General features: G+C 35.3%; 1 protein-coding gene across 2 annotated transcripts in view; it reads left to right on the forward strand.

The window, feature by feature from the left end:
- The window catches only part of LOC309666647 (uncharacterized protein), a 613,160-nt gene that overhangs the window by 491,550 nt on the left and 105,969 nt on the right, over positions 1-15,641 (forward strand). Inside the window, exon 6 of one of the 2 annotated variants that reach the window (XR_014267188.1) lies at positions 12,679-12,875. The exons of the other annotated variant lie outside the window; for it this stretch is intronic. The gene's annotated coding sequence lies outside the window, so the exon portion shown is untranslated. The remainder of the gene's footprint in view (positions 1-12,678; positions 12,876-15,641) is intronic. 2 annotated transcript variants of the gene reach the window in all.

Genomic DNA, 15,641 nt, shown 5'->3' on the forward strand with positions numbered 1-15,641 from the left:
AATTGTCTAAAGACCTCAGGTGACCATCCTCTTCACAGTTCATGTTGGTGTGATCACTGATAGCCTGACTTAATCAATCTCCATGGAAACATCAGAGTACAGTATCAATAATTATGGAAGATTTAATGTAATGATTATTTCTTGAACTTTAATATTCTATTTCCAGTGTTGGTTGTATATCTCTTGAAAAGTACAATATATTAGCATTATAAAAGATATGTAGCCACAATGGTGGAAACTGCAGTGTTTGCATTAGAGGGTTAGGTAACAATGGCCAGGCACAGATGAACTCTCAGGCTTCATTAAATAATATGTCCTGGAGTCATTTTTGCACATCTTATTTGAGCTCTTTCTTTTGATGTGCTAAGGACTTCTTGTGATTTAAACTTAATGACTTTATAAAGACTATGAAATTTTCCTTTAAAACATGTGACAAATATTTCAAAATAATGCTGAACTGCCATCAAAGGAAATCATGATAGAGGAGAAAGATGAGGATTTGTTTCACATGAGAGATACTGTCACATTTCAAAAGGTGATGTAGAAAAATTGATAGTTGACATTTCAAAGCTGAGACACAACTGCATGATCATCAGCAATCCAAGACCTATGTCTAGGAGTCAGAGGAAGGAAAAGTCCAGTGAAATTTTGCGTTTTCCTGTTCTTGTGGAAAGTTCACGGACAGTAATTGTGCTATACAACTGTCAAAATGCCTGGCAGGAATGGAGCAAATGCTGACTTTTCAGAATTGTGAAAGAATCTTCATTTGAGCAAAGTAATACAATATGCAAGAAATTAGCTGTGTTGAGGCAGTTTTCTGAAAATTGCCCCTTCATGTCCAAGTGACAATGAATAGGGTACAGGTAAGTAATCGATCACTCAATTTATGGAACAAATGCAATACTGAAGCATTGTGTCAAGTGATCCAGGAAATATAAATAAGCATAAACCTAATTCCCTCCTAGGAGATTACAAACTTATTATAACTTATAAATACATGACTTCTAAGTAAGTGTAACTCTTTTATTGAATGGCATGAACTCCATAGAAGCATAAACAAGAAAGAACTTTATCTTTCTCCCACTATGACATTCAAACATGGTGTTGGATCACTTTTTCTCACATTTGGAGAAACTGAAAGCTTTTATTTTCAGGTATTAAAAAGTCTAGTCTATTTGAGCCAGCAAAACTCATATATCTTTGCCCTGCAAAACAGTGACGGTGTAACTTCTTCAACTGCTGACATTGTAGGCTACTCCAAGTAACCTCTTTCTGCATTTACGCCTCCAATTCTTGAGAACATATGTGGCTCCTCCTCAGAAGTCTTTCATGCCCAACTCCAGTAGGAGGATAGGCCAGACATTTGACTACCTTACAGGTTAGCAACCATCCAGCCAGGATAGAAGACACCTGTCTCTCCAATCTTCTGGATCCCCCTCCAACTTGGATTGATTGGTGAGAAAGCAGACAGAACTCTCTAGCCCTATAAATTTCATTTAAAAACCTTCAAGATAAATCTCTAGCCTTGTCCCACAAAGGCTAGTTATGGGTGTGAGAGAAAGTGGTCAAAGGCCACCTAGGCCACATCTTGGTAAATCCCCATGGGTGTACCTAGGAACTCTGTTTAGAATTTAGGATATGTATTATCCATCACCTTTAGCTTTGAGGGTTTAGCTACAATTCTGGGATAACACAGATTGTGCCATTCCATGTCCTATTCTAGTAAATGTAAGTGGAAAAAGGATCTAGCTTTCTTAAGCTACATCATGGGGGCTGATTTGTCCCAAAGATTAATGAAGCATAAGGTTCAGGACACTTTATTTACCTCCAAGGTCCTGTGTCTCATTTTGTATCTATCATTTTGTATTCTTTCCTTTAAAGTGCTCTCTCTCAAATGTATAAGCTTTTAGCCCAACAAAAATTGGATTTACTCCTGAGAGAGTATGATTAGTTGAAGACTGTTAAGTTCTTTAACTTGAGAGGTGGTCAGGTCACACTGGGGCTTTCAGGGAAGGCTTTATAAAGGACTTTAAAGATTTCTCATTTTATCAGCAGAGAGAATCAACTGTCTTGGATGTTTAAGGGAGACTTTATTAAGGAATTAATACAAATTCTATCTAGACCCAGAATTTCAGAGGACTCTTGGAAATAGAATACCTCAAGGAAAACCTATCTCTGCACTATCACCAATATAATCTTTCCATGAGATTCATGTTTTGCTTCTAGAATAGGGCATAATAATCTATTTCCATTTGTCATGAGTAATGCAGCACTATATATGCTTTCTCTCACTGCAAATCATTTGGGAATCTTATTCGATTCTTAACCCTAAATGTCATTTTAGGAATGCAGTACACAGAAGCCAAGAGATCCTCTTTTCATACTAAATTTAATCCTAATTTCATATATATATATATATAATACCTATGAATCTTTTCCACATGTATTTTCGGTGACATCTCAACTTATGGTCTCACTGATAACATACTACCTTCTTCATTAATGGACTATTTTTCCTTCTAATTCTGTCCATTGTTCAATTTCTATTTCCCTGTTCTAGCCTTATCTTTCTGTATCCATTTAGGAACATACAAAGAATTTCAAAAGCCTTTTTGGTCTTGGTTTTACTTTTGCATTTTTCTCCTTGGACATTACTATTTGCTTTCCTAATGCTTTTTAAGTAACTTTCAATTTGCTTTGAAACGCTTCCCTTTCATGTATAACACTTCTTTCTATCAAAAAAAAATTGTTTTTGGTCACTCAGTCTTTGTTTAGTTTTGTGTTTGTGAGCTACTGTTGCCTTGTAGTAAAATTTGAGCCAAATGGGGCTCTTCGGTGTACTTTGCATTCACAGGGCTGTAAGAAGCCTTAAAACCATGAAATGGCCAGTCCTGCAGTGTCAGGCTCTCATGGAAACCCACTGAAAATAAGATGACCTGCTTCTCAAATGCACAAACCTCAAGTTACATAGCTTTTCACTGTCTTCTAAGACACTTCTTTTCATGCCCATTAAGGAGATACTGCTTCTGCCTTCTTTTCCTCTACCATTACTCTCGAAATATCTTCTGGCCATTTATGTCCTAGAAACATGATAAACTGTGAATTTGCAGTCTGAAGGCAGCCAGGGCTTTAAGAAATATGGATAGCTGAAATTGAAAAAAAAAAACACAAAACACTGTCATAATCATTATTAAAATAGAGTGTCATTCTCACTGCATATTTGGAGAATCAAAAAGACTCATTTAAAGAGCTTTGTGAAGGGAAGATGGTTGTTCATTAATGTGCATTAAAGCAATGAAATATTTCTTGTAGTTTTTCTCTTTTACAAATTCTGCCTCTAAAATAAAGTTTTGTGCCTCATATTTTAATAGAATATATATATGTATATATACAAATGTGTGCATGTGCTGGTAACAATACAGTATGGTAGTTATGCATTAAACTAGACTTTTAATTTTCCTCAGATTAAAAAATAAAAACAAAACTAACTGAAAATCCTTTATCCAACTTCAAGGAACAGACTCATTCAGAAGTTTGGTGTTCAGTCATCTAGGAATCTGTTTAATCATTACCCCTTTAAGAAGATCTGAGGATATAAAATATGTATTTTCTTTATTCTAAAGCACATTAACTTTTTCTAGACTTTATTTTATTGTCTTATATCTGAAGAGTATATTCAGCATCCAAAAGCTGATTCCAAACCCATAGCAAAGCAAAAATAATGAAAGTGATATTGCTTTCCAAAAACACATAAGCAATAGCAGACACCGTGGGTGAACTAGTTCTCGAATCTAGTGTAGCATTTTAATGTTGTCTCTACTTCCACTCCGTGCAGTCACAGTACATTTTGAAATTCTCAGAGTTCTTTTTCATAGAAAACAACTAAAAACTGGTATCTTCAGAGAGCATAATGTTTTCTAATCACAGATTTGTGATTGTTCTCAATATGTCATTCCTCTAATTGAAAGCCTTAAAATAGAAATTGCAATGCTCCAAATCTAATTTATGAAGATGACAATAATGGAATTAGAGGATGAATGCACAGATAAAAATCTCTTCTCTAAATGAAGAATAATTATTCATGCTGGAAAATTATCAGAAGCAATTTTGGGCTACTCTAATAACATACCAGATAATTTGTTATATTCAGTGGGGTTGCAGATACTTACTACTTAATAAGTCCTGTAAAATTCAATGCAGCCTACAAGTAAGATTAGTGAGGGAATATGAATGTTATATTAAAATATCATATTAGAGTTTAGAGTAGAAATGAACTTAGCAATAATACAGTCTAATCTTCTCAGTCATGAGTAAATCAAGTCCCAAAGAGATTTCAAAAATAAGTAAAAGACTATATTAACAGGGAATTCACCAGTGGTCCAGCGGTTAGTACTCCACGCTCTCAAGGCCGAGGGCCCCGGTTCAACCCCTGGGCAGGGAACTAAGATTCCACAAGCCACGGTGCGGCCAAAAAAAAGACTATATTAATAATCTGTGGCATTGGTAAAATTAGACGCTATTTCACCTAATTTCATGGCCAGAGTGCCTGCCACATCTTCACCAAGGACTTATTATGCCAGCAAAATTGAGAGCAGAACTTGGTCGGTTAACAAATTAAGTCCTGGTCATTAAAACAAAAAAGGCAACTCTCATTGAATTTTCTCTGTTCCTAGAGTAAGCTCTTTATCTCAAAAAAAAAAAAAAAAAAAAAGTAGAGCTCATTGTTTATCAAAGCATACAAACTACCATAATTGCCTAAGCCCTTTTTGGAGATTGCTAAATTTTTGCAAATTATAAAATTGCTATTTACTTTACCCCTTCTCCCAAATTGAAAGCAATCTAAATGTGCGGTTTGTGGACAACTTGAGGATGTATCTATGTAGTGCAGCCACTAAAATTGCCTCGATCTAGATACCCAATGGCTTAGCCATTTTCTTTCCTTTTTTACATACCCACCAGAAATGCACACACATGTGCATCAAAATAAATGTGCAGAAACATTCATAGAAGCTTTATTCATAACTGTCATTAAGTTGAAACAATCCAAATATCCAGTAGTCTTAATATGGATAAATAAATTCTGGTTTATTCATGAAATGGAATGGTACATAACAATGAAAAATGAACAAACTTCAGTTATATCCAAACAACATTGATGCATCTCACAAACCCAGAGTTTAGTGAAAGAAACTCGGACAACAAAGGATGAATACTGTACTTTCTATTTATACAAAGGGAAAAAACAATCAAAACGAATCTCTTTTGTTAGAACTCACAATTGTAGTTACATTTGGAGAGGAGAGAGGTGAAATGCTTTGGACGGGGTAAAATAAAGGCTTTTGGGGTGCTGGTAATATTGCATTAATATTTCTTGACTGGGGTAGTGTGACAGTCCTTCAAGTTGTTAAACTTAAGATTCGTGAACTTTTTTATATGCATGTCATATTTCAATAGAAGCATCTTTAAAATGCTATTGAAGAATGTATGCTGATGATGGGAGAAAAACATGACTTTTTAAAATTACTAAAACAATTTTAATCATTAAAAACAGAGATCTTAATCATAGGCTAAAATTGACATATATTAATAAACATGTTAATCATACCTCTGCGTAACAGAATTACAGATAAACTTAATTTTTGTCTTTTTACTTGCTCATTTTTTATTAATTTATACATTTATTTTTATATTCCACCACTTGATTGGCTCCAGGAGGGCAGGGATTGTATCTGTCTTGGTCATTACTGTGTCCCCAGTATCATGCATGTAGTAGGCACTCAATAAATATCTGTTGAATGAATAAATGTGAGTGTGTCTCCCTCCTGATCTTGAAGGTCCTGGGCCTTCTTTGCCCAGGTTTCATAGAACTAATGCATCTTGTGGCTCTCCCATCCTCGATGACTTTTTTCTTTTGTCCTTCCACCTCCAGGAAGACTTCCCTGATGTTCCTATAGCCAGGTTAAACTCCCCTCCTCTGATAGTTCCCAGGCTTAAACTGCCTGCCTGCTCACTAATATATATATATATATATATATATATATATATATATATATATATATATATATATATATATATTACTTTTTAATGAGAAAGTTATAGCATTCTCATAAATTATGCTTAAGTGTATTTTTAAAGAATACATAGAGACTGCTTCAACATCTTTCCAGGTAAACAGTGAAACATAGGCTGGGAAGGTCTATATTTCTTTTTCTCTGAAATCCTTGGAGCTATTTTAGGCTATATCTATTGCACTCTATTTAATCATTCTTATTATCTAAGATTCAATAGGAATATCTTTGCAAAAGTTAATGAAAACTCAGAATGGACTCATTCAGTAAAATATATAGACCATAAGAAATAAAGAGTGTGTGTGCAGCACTGATTGGGTACACTGCTGTGTTGTTTGCAGTAGTTCAGATTATAGTACTGACCCTCCAAGAAGAATTATTCAGTGACAGACTGGTCCCTAACTTCAGCCTTAGTGGTGTTATCAACCAACCAAGTGAAAAGAACTGATGTTGAGTTTGATAGCTCAATTTTTCTATTCTAGATTGAACAGCACAGGACAGAAACCAAGCCATTTGATTTTCAAGATGTATTGGCACAAAGAATCCCACATTTCCCATTGATGTCTGTCTTTGAAAATAATTTGAGGGTAAAAGGCATTGTAACTTTTGAACCTATATGTTGATACAGCACAAAGGCATCTCAAAGAGGACAGATGGAAAAGGTTAAATTTCATTCATACTAATTCATGTAGTTTTCAGAAAGTGGAAGACCTTGAAATTTATCAGAACATAATTGACCTTGAAATCTAGCACAAAATTGCTGTCCCACACCTATTCCAGAGGGCTGGATCATGAAGTTCCTCTTTAGGTCAAACCAATCCTACTATTGTGAGCCGGATGCTTCACTGAGTATACTTTCTTGGAAGGAGCACAAGATAAACCTTTCTTGGAAGGTGGAACAGATCTCCCAATCTATATACTTCTCAACTAATAATCTACATTATATGTTCCACTCTTTTAGAATCAAAGTCTAAGTCTAATATTTAATTCTCTGATCTGATGTTACCATTTATATTCTCTTACTAAATTAGATAACTCCTCTGAATCTTAGTTGTTGTTCTGTTTTAACCTCTAAAATGTGAACATTTGCCTAGTGCAGTGGTTTCCAAACCTCGCTGATTATTAGAATCACTTGGACTGCATTTTAAACTTATAGATTCCTAGTTGGGGAATGAGAGCCTATGGTCACACTTGTAAAATGCTGCCCAAGGTTGGTAACAACTGATCCACATTGAGCTTAAGATGGATTACAACTTTAAATGTAAATGATTTGTCAAAATGCTGTTCAAAAATGAGGTGCTGTAACTGCTATAGTAGTATTGCCAAGGACTTTTTTTCTTTGGGTTCTTCTCTGTGAAATTCTCTTTCAAAATGCAAATGTGCAACTCTGTAGACATGTGTAAGAGGTGACTGACTATCTTATTACACTAACACCTAACACTCCTGTTTCAGATTTTAAAAAAAGAAAGGAAGGTTAGAGAAAGAGATGGTAGCACAAGAGTTTCCTGCCATTTTCTCTGAATACCACTCGCCTCTTGTGTTCTTCATTTTTATTTTCTCTGATACCATCATTTTGGTCCCTTGGTTTTATTTATTTATTTATTTATTATTGAAGTATAGTTGATTTACAATACTATATTAGTTTCAGGTGTAGAACATAGTGCTTCAATATTTTTATAGCTTATTCTTCACTTAAATTTATTATAAAATATTGGTCATATTCCTTATGCTGTACAATATATCCTTATAGCTTACTTATTTTATACACAGTAGTTCGTACCTCTTCATCGCCTACCCCTATCTTGCCCCTCCGCATGTCCCTCTCCCCACTGGTAACTGATAATTTGTTCTCTATATCTGTGACTTGGTTTTGTTATATTTATTCATGTGTTTTATTTTTTAGATTCCACATATAAGTGATAACACATAGTATTTCTCTTTCTCTGTCTGACTTATTTCACTAAGCATAATACACTCCACAGTGTTGCAAATGGCAAATTTTTTATGGCTGAATCACATCCATTGTACATATATGCCACATCTTTATTCATTCATCTGTTGATGGACACTTAGTTTGCTTCCGTATCTTGGCTATAGTGAATAATGCTGCAAGGAACATTGGGGTGCATGTATCTTTTTGAATTAGCATTTTTATTTTCTTCAAATATATACTCAGAAGTGAAATTGCTGGATCATATGGTAATTCTAGTTTCAGTTTTGTATGGAATCTCCATACTGTTTCCCATAGTGGCTACACCAAATTACATTCCCACCAGGTTTCTGGGTTCCTTTTTTCCCGCATCCTCACTAACATTTGTTTTTGTCATTTTGGTGATAGCCATTCTGACAGATGTGAGGTGATAGCTCATTGTGGTTTTGACTTTCATTTCCCTGATGATTAGCAATGTTGAGCATCTTTTCATGTGCCTGTTGGCCATCTGTATATCTTCTTTGAAAAAAGGTCTTTTCAGGTCTTCTGCCCATTTTTATTTGGGTTGTTTGTTTTTTTGATATTGAGTTGTATGAACTGTTTATATATTTTGGATATTAACCCCTTATTGTTCATATCATTTGCAAATATTTTCTCCCATTCAGTCTTCCATTTTGTCCATGGTTTCCTTTACTGTGCAAAAGCTGTTGAGTTTAATTAGGTGCTATTTGTTTGTTTTTGCTTTTGTTTTTTTGCCTTAAGAGACAGACCCAAAAAATTTATTGCTACGATTTATGTCAAAGAGTGTTCTGCCTGTATTTTCTTCTAGGAGTTTTATGGTTTTAGGCTTTACATTTAGGTCTTTAATACATTTTGAGTTTGTTTTTGTATATGGTGTGAAAGAATGTTCTAATGTCATTCTTTTCCCTGTAGCTGTCCAGTTTTCCCAGCACTGCTTGTTGAAGAGACTGTCTTTTCTTCATCTTATATTCTTGCCACCTTTGTTGTAGATTAATTGGCCATAAGTGTGTGGGTTTATTCCTGGGTTTTCTATTCTGTTCCATTGATCTATGTGTCTGTTTTTGTGCAAATACCTTACTCTTTTGATTACTGTAGCTTTGCAGTATAGTCTGAAGTCAGGGAGCATGATACCGCCAGCTTTGTTCTTTTTTCTCAAGATTGCTTTGACTATTCAGGGTATTCTGTGCTTCCATATAAATTTTAGGATTGTTTGTTCTAGTTCTGTGAGAAATACCATGAGTATTTTGATAGTAATTGCATTAAATCTCTGGATTGCTTTGGGTAGTATAGACATTTTAACAACATTAACTCTTCAATCCATGAACACAAGATATGTTTCCAATTCTTTGTATCATCTTCAATTTCCTTTATCAATATTTTCTTGTTTTTAGAGTATAGGTCTTTTGCCTCCTTTGTTAAGTTTATTCCTAGGTATTTTATTATGTTTGATGCAATTTCAAACAGAATTGTTTCTTGTTTTCTCTTTCTGATAGTTCATTATTACTGTATAGAAAAGCAACAGATTTCTGTATATTAATCTTGTATCCTGCAACTTTACTGAATTCATTTGGGGTCCCTTAGTTTTAAGGCTAGTTCAGTCAAATGTCCAATCCAAATGTCATAAGAAACCATTTACCTTTTCTTCCCACTTAAGTAACATTTTTTTCCAGCCTGTTATTTTAATAATTAATATTAGAACAATATTTTTTCAAAGAAATATAGAAATAGGCAAGGAGAATTACGTACCATAGCAAACAGTAGGATTTATAAAGTACAATCATTCCAAATTCAACCACAAAAAGTCTCTTTCTGAAAACCCTCATGGTAGGAAGATTGGTAGAAGCAAAGAAAACTTTGTGGTAAAAGAAACTTGGAAACCAAGCATGCAAACACATTTTTGAATATTTTGGTGTACTGAAATAAAGCAACAAAAACATCATAACAAGATAATATCCACACCCAGCTTACACATGTTTAATTAATAAGCAAATATTAAGAATAGCTACATGTATTCAATGTTGTTGGATTTCTAGAAAACCTCTTCTTTTGAACTTTTAATAAATACTCATAAATTATGGATATTATGAATATTTAAGTGCATATATTCCATGACTTTCCTCCTTTTAAATTTTCATTTCTTTATGGTTTTATCAACCAGAATTATTGACTCTCATCTCTTTGGTCCCAGTCAATTACCAAGTATTTTCCATGTACCTACTAATTATTTTCTATCTTCATTGCCATCCCTTTGCTCAGCTGGACAATTGCAATAAACTCCCAACTGGTCAACTTTAAATTTTTCAGTAAGAGCTTCCAGTGGTCTTTGAATAATATCTGAAGTCTTCACTATGGCATATAATAGCACATAGATAGAGAAGAGATCTTATAAGTAACAATTTTACAATACCTAATTAAAACTTAACTTTTGGTTGTATAAAACAAAAGTAAACATATAATGCTCCAAGGGGATCAATTTCCCACTATCCTGCAAGGAGTAACATTCTAAAGTCACGAGTAGAGATAAGAATTTATTAGATCAGTTTTCTACTGATAAAAAGAACAGTAACAATAAAAGATAGGGGACCTGGAAATAAAAGATAAGTGGCTATAGAAAGATAAGAAAATGGCACAGAAAGAGGAATAAAAGGCAAATAATGCATATTTTGCCTATCTCAATCTTTTCTGTAGCCTTTGTCCTGGCTGTCCAGGTTCTAACAGAGTTGTACAAAAAGTTATTAAATTACCAACAATATAAACCCACGGCCTACAAAGATCTGTATTTAATTAAATTAAAACGAAGCACAGAAGTGATTCTTTTCATTGATACCTCAAAGATCCTCCACATTTAGTGGAAAATGTTTACCATTTGTGATACACTCTACTCATCCCCCATTCCGGAGTGGCCAATACCATATTCCTGCTCTTCAAGAATGGAATCTTGCCAGGTGTATTTGCATGAAGGAGAAATTATCTTAGTGTGGTTGAGAAACAGAGGGAAGGTTTCAAACACAGAGGGAAAGCAATGTGGATGGGGGGAGAGTGGTGGAGAGGCAGACAGTGATCTAATTGTGCAGTTTTTTTAAAAAGACTTTTTTTTTTTTAGAACAATCTCAGGTTCACAGAAAACTTGAGGGGAAGGTACAGATATTTCCCAGATATCACCTGTCCCCACATATTGTTCCCACATATCCATAGCCACCCCCAATACCAACATCCCCAGCCAGAGTGGTATATGTGGTACAATTGATGAACCTATATTGACACATCATAATCACCAAGTCCATAGTTTACCCTGGGATTCACCTTGTTGTTGTACATTCTCTAGGTTTGGACAAATGTATAACGACATGGATCCATCATTATGGTATCATATAAACTAAAAATAATGTATGCTCTGCCTACTTATCCTGCCCCCAATGCCAACCTCTGAAAACTATTTCCATAGTTTTGCCTTTTCCAGGATATCCAGAATATCATATACAATATGTACCCTTTTCATATTGGCTTCTTTCACTTAGTAGTATGTATCTAAGTATTCCCATGTCTTTTCAGGATTGATTTAGTTTATTTCTCTTTTAGTGCTGAATAATATTCCACTGTCTGGATGTGCCACAGTTTATTGATTCATTCACCTACTGAAGGACATGTTAGTTGCTTCCAGGTTTGGGAAATTATGAATAAAGCTGCTGTAAACAACCATCCACAGAAAGGGATAGATGTCAGATTTTAGCCAGGTTATGTGAAATCATGTCTTAAGTCCTCATGATTTTAAGTTCCTAGTAAAAATTACAAGAAAAATGACAGGAAATTTCACACTTCATTTTAGGGTCAGAATCTCATCCACTCCCTGGATTATTCAAGTTGGGTACTGGCCATGTGGTCAGTGCCGTATGATCCATTACAGGGAATATCCAGAGAGAAGAGGAACAAACCTCAGGTCCAGATGGTCAGAGGAAAGACGGGCATCAGGATGTTGAGTAACCAGAAATACTTCAGGGTGACCTGAAGATATCATTAGGGCAGGTCAGGAAAAAGATAAGGAGAGTTTGGGACAATTACTGTATCTTTAGCTAACTTTATTTGTTCAAGCACATGATCTATAGATATGTGATATGTAATAGAGAAAAATTACAGGGAGAGATGAGTTAATTTTATGTGTCAACTAGGTTAGGCTATGGTACCAGGTTGTTTGGTCAAATACTAGTTTATATATTGCTTTGAAGACATTATGTAGATGTGGTTAATATAATCATCAGACTTTAAGGGGATTAACCTCAATAATACGGGCAGACGTCATCCAATCAGTTGAAGGTCTTAAAAACAAAAACTAAGGTTTCCCAGAGAAGAAGGAATTCTGCCTCAAGACTGTAATAGAAGTCTTGCCTGAGTTGCCAGCCTGCTGGCCTCCCCTACAAATTTCAGACTTGCCACCAAAGCGTGAACCAATTAGCAAATCTCTCACTCTTTCTATATGTATATCCTAGTGGTTCTGTTTCTCTGGAGAACCCTGACTGAGTAAAACCTCCAATGCAAATTCCTCTCTGGTTTTCTTAGTTGTCTGAAGAAGGCAGAAACCTACAACCCACTTGTACTTTTCCCTGTTAAGGTGTAGAACAGCACCAGTCTCAGCCACTCACTCTGTGCTTCCCTTCCTTTAAGTTTCCCCAGGGAGACCTGCATGACTACTGAAAGATGAAGTCTTATATCTCATTGGCCAGGACGAGCTTTATGGGCCCACACAACACCAGGGGACCTGCTTTTTTAATCTTAAGGGAAAAATGACATCTGAATCTACATTATAGCACTCTTCTCTGCTATTGGAATGTAAATGATTGACATTGGGAAATTCATTTCGGGTAAGTGAAGGAGAAAGTTGAACATTTGCCTAGCAGATCCACTTGGGATCAGAAAAGATGCTAGAAATGATAAAGACAATATTAATAATGCATAGGAACATTTTTATCTCTCACTGTTGACTTTAGCTTTTGATTAAGAGAAATATTTCCCAAGTCCTTTCAAAGTAACTTATATTCTGCAAATGCTAGGTCTTGCACATCCAAAGCAAAATGAAATAGGGGAGTCTTAATTGTCTAAATTGGGTGTCTGCAGTAACACAACAGTGTTACTTTCTAATCTAATTTGGCCGAACATTTCCAGCCATGGGTTGGTGAGGAACAAAATGTAAACATGCCCAAATTAAATCCGGTACAGCATTTAAGGAGTGACTGTTTATTAATCTGTTAGTAGGAACGAGGCCTAAAATAATTTTGTTTCTTACATATCTGAATTTGAAGCAATATACCTAGTTAGGAGCATGAGATCTGAAGCTGCACTCCCTGGATTCAAATCCTGGCTTCACATTAGCTATAGATCTTAGGCACTCTGTAAGCTCTTCCTGCCTCAGTTTGTCCATCCATAAAATGGTGTGATACTATTAGCTCTTACCTCAGATGGAGGTTGTGCGGATAAAGCACGTAGAATGGTACCTGGAACAGAGTAAGCACTTAAAATAGTAACTGTTATTATTAGATACTGCCTGACACTTATCAATGCTTTTCCTCAAACAATTGCTGCGTCAGTTTTTGTATACAACAGTCAGTTAGCAGTTGGATGGGTAACAATCTGGACCTAAGTTTGAGTCCTAGATCTGCAAATAAGTGGTTAGGCGACCTTGGAAGGCCACCATCTATAGTTTCCTGCCTAGGAAGTGGACGTAATACCTGCCATACCTATATCATTCTGAAAGTTAAGTGTGGTTATATTTATTGAATATAAGTTATAAAATCTTATACAGCTGTAAAGGCCTGCTGTATTCATTTAATCAATTATCTTCAGAATAGTTAAAATTACAGTGAGATTCTGCAACTGATATTCCACAGCCATGTGCCAAAGAAACATTTTTTTAAAGTAAATATCAGAATATCCAGTTATTTTTGAGTACATAAGGGTCCATTTTCCTTACTTATCAAGGAAAGGAAACTTACCTTTCCAACCAACGTAGTAGTGAAACTTAATTATTTAAGCAGAGCTGGATTTTTCTGTAGTTCTCCCTCCATCTTCTCACTTTCACATTTTTTTCCTCCATTGTTGATACCCATGAGCTCCAGGAGCAAATGTGTCTAATGTCCCTTCCCTGCTTGATGGCGCATCAGTTCCTCTCCCCTGTACCTGCCTGGGTCTTTTTGCTGTCCTTCCTTCCCTCTTCAGACCGATTCTATATCAGAATAAAACAAGAGATGATCTACACAGAGGATAATGAACATCGATCTTCCAATTTAGCCCCAAAACACCTACCGCAGTGGATCGACTTAAAGAACATTCGGGTGTAAGAAAATCTAATAGTTACACTGAAAACAACAGCAAGTTGTATTTTGATGGAACCATGTGTTCAGCTGTTTGAATGCTGTTCTCTTTCACAGACTTTTAAACTAAAATCATACCATGGCTTTATGCTTTGGACTTTACATATTTTTCTGAAAAGAGGAGAATAACAATGCAAACATTTTAAAGTTATAGGGACTTTATATTAAAACACAATGGGGAAAAACTATGCAGGCAAACTGGAACACTTTGGTATTCTCCTCTGCCTTCATTCACTATCAAATGAATATAAGAATTTGACAGTTAAAAGAGGATAATTTGAAATATCCAGACAACAATAGAAAAATCTAGTTGTTCCCTCACTTAATCTAGCTAAGGATTCCTAAGGACATTTTTGCTGGTCCACCATATCCTAGGTGCCAAAAGCCTTTCATAGTTATGAACAAAATTATTGATGACTTTTTGCAGCATTGTGCTACCATTTCATAGCAGCATTAATATTCTCTATATGCAGTTTTTAATTTTATACTGTGTTGTCAGAAGATAGGCTTAATACATGTAAGACAGTTGTCACAATTATGTGTGTAGGTAATATAAGATTATCTAATTGCTGACTATGGAACTACTGGAGATGGAATTTCTCTATAAATGGAATAAAATAAGCACTGACAGAAGCAAAAACACACAACAAAACAAAACAAAAACCCCCAAAAGCCTTTCATAGCCCTGATAGAGTCTCCAGTGTTTAAAAATTAAACATATGCAATCTTCAAAAATCAGGGATTGGACTTGATTTTAGAATGGTGATTGGACAATATCCAGAGGCTCTGTTTGACTGAGTATATGTCTCTCTAGTCCTCTGGTTAAATAGCCTTTCCTCTCACACTTTGCTAGGCATATTATGGCCCCATTTATCAAGCTCGCTCATAGTTTCTCCAATGTTTGCTGTTTGCTGTTCTTTCCTGCCCCATGTCTCCAACTGCAGAAAGTATAGCCCTCTCGAAGACTTAGATCAAAGGTGAATTCTTCCAGAAAGACTTTCCTGATTTTCTAGTAGGAATGAATCTTCCCTCCTTTAATTTTCCGGTTTTTTAAAACCCATTTAGCGCAAATTGCCTTTCACAACTGTGACTACGAAAGCAGATTACAGATTCTTTTAGGCCAGGGACTTTGTCCATCTTGTCATCCTGAATATCCCCTAGTACAATGCCTTGCAGGTAGTTGGTTATTAATAAATATGTGTAGGAATATTTTAACCAAATAAATTTGTTGAGTAAAATGGCAACTAGATGAAAAAGTTG

The sequence above is a fragment of the Balaenoptera physalus genome, assembly GCF_965194825.1.
Source record: "Balaenoptera physalus genome assembly, chromosome: 9".
NCBI classification, from domain to species: domain Eukaryota; kingdom Metazoa; phylum Chordata; class Mammalia; order Artiodactyla; family Balaenopteridae; genus Balaenoptera; species Balaenoptera physalus.